Here is a 2,209-nt window from a genome sequence, read left to right on the forward strand (position 1 = left end):
GTGTGTGTGTGTGTGTGTGTGTGTGTGTGTGTGTCTGGCCTTGTGAGGCTGACCTGCTTGTAGACCTGATGGTCTATGGCATGGCTGTGTGGGGGCTTCCCATGGCTAGATTTTAATATAAAACCCTCTGTCAGAATATGGATGATGATCGACTTCATGCATCGGGGAGAGCGTCTTTATAGAAAGGTCAGTCAGTCACCAATTCCCTGAGCATCCACTTGGGCAGTGGAGTCACAATAAATGAAGTGCTTTCCTCCCAAGGGGCTCACATAAAAAGCCCACATCTGTTTAACTGCACCAGGAATTGGGTGGCCTCCTAGGCCTCAGAAGAGAAAAGGATGTTAAAGATTATTGAGTCCACCTACCTCCTCTTACAGAGGATACTAGGCCTGGAAGGGGGGTGGAATTACCCTTTGACTCTGGGACATTTTCCATGACCCCACCCATCTCTCTTCAGTGGGAGGGGTGTCATGCAGATTGCGAGAGTGATAAAGCCAGCATTGCACTGGATGGAGGTCCTGGGGTTCCCAAAGAGATCCAATGAGAAAGAGACATAGATGTGTTTGTAGGCAATAGGGAAGCAGCCAGCCATCTGGGAGAGTGGGGGTGATGTTAGGGGCCATCTGGAAGGGATAGGATGGCATGGGATCTGTCGTGCAGGGAGAGGGGATTGCCTTGCCAAGGAGCAGGGCCACCTCTTGGTGTGAGGGATGTGAGGTGAGGAGGGAGAAGGGGAGCTTGTAGCAAACAGCCTCAGTCATTTTTAGTGACATGGAGGATGAGAGAGTGGGGCAGGGGAGCCATGGAAGGTCTGAGTGTGATCCCACAGTTTGGACAAGCTGATGAGGTGAATGGGGCGGTTAATCTGTTAGGGACTTGTATGGGATTGCCTTGCTCCTAGTTGAGATTATCTGACAAATTTGTGGTGGCCCAGGCAGCCTGGTTCTGTGATTTCCTCCAGCTGTTCAGCAGCAGATGATGGGAGGAGTTCAAGGCCGAGGCTTAACCAGGCAAGAAATTCACTAAAGAGAATGGCGTAGGGCAGTGTAGCCAGAGCAGATGATGGCCTGGGGGAGCCCTGATAAGCACTGGAGGAAGAAGGTGAGAGGAGACGAGGCAGAAGGACAGGTGACGTGATCAGGAACTTGGGGGCTTATAAGCACGGAAGTGGGATGCAAGAGCAAGGCTGTGACCATTGTGCAGGGGAATGAGCAGGGGAAGCAGAGCATAGGAAATGGGTATGGGGAGGAATCGGGGTTCAGGTCTCTGAGAGAATCTCAGTATATATATTGAAGTCCCCTCCTATGAGGGCAAGAGTTAAGGACAAGAAGAAGACTGAGTCAGGCCCTGCACCCACCGAGGAAAGAAGAGGGTCCTGGTAGTCAGTAGAACGCAGCCAACAGAATCTCTCTTGGGATTGAGTGAACCCCCATGGAGGCAGCCATGGGGGGCAGGGAGTGTGCCAGCCCACCAGCTGTGGCCATTCACTCTGCCCTGTCAGAGGAGCAAGGCTCTTTGAGATGGGGTCCCCAGCTGCCACGGCTGCCCCTCTGCTTTTCTCCCATCCCCTCATCACTTTGTCTCTGCAGCAGGTCTCATGTAGGCTTAGGAGCAAACTCCCAGTAATCAGCAGTCCTGTCTCCTTGCTTCTGCTGCTTTGCAGTAAGAGATGAAAGGTGAAGCCCAGTCTTGTTTCAGACGATGTGTTCCCTTCATCTCCAGCATTTCCACTAACAACTCATGCAGTGGGAATTTGGTTTTTAAAGTACTTTAGGGACTGCCGAGGGGGAAGGGAGCAGAGCTCCAATCTTAGGTTTCCTTGATGGGTGTAATACTCTGTGCCCATGTCGGGACAACAGTGCGAGCTTTCTTTTGCATCACCTGGGAGGTAGGAGGGAATGACAACCTGTCTCATTTGTGGTTGTGAGGGTTTATTTGGAAGCCATCCTCGGTCACAGTATGGCTTGGTGGGGGAGCCAAGGGAAGCTGCTGTCCTTGACACATCTTGGCCTCCAGGTCTCTACTTTGAATTGTCACCGTGTTTCTGAGTTTGGGTAGATAAATCCAGCATTTATTGAGTGATACCATGATTTCTGGAGCTGAAGCTGGGGAATTGGAAGTAGGAGGGGCCTTTGCCAGTCTCTGTAGTAGGAGGGGCTATACCAGTCTCTGTAGTAGGAGGGGCCTCTGCCAGTCTCTGTAGTAGGAG

The 2,209-nt window shown here is 51.7% G+C and overlaps 1 protein-coding gene across 1 annotated transcript in view; it reads left to right on the top strand.

Moving 5' to 3' along the window:
• ALMS1 (ALMS1 centrosome and basal body associated protein) overlaps positions 1-2,209 on the top strand; it is a 146,315-nt gene that overhangs the window by 143,454 nt on the left and 652 nt on the right. The gene's annotated exons all lie outside the window — the stretch shown is intronic.

This window comes from Petaurus breviceps, unplaced genomic scaffold, assembly GCF_028583685.1.
Source record: "Petaurus breviceps papuanus isolate PSGF00001 unplaced genomic scaffold, PetGlider_PUasm1.0 139, whole genome shotgun sequence".
NCBI lineage: Eukaryota > Metazoa > Chordata > Mammalia > Diprotodontia > Petauridae > Petaurus > Petaurus breviceps.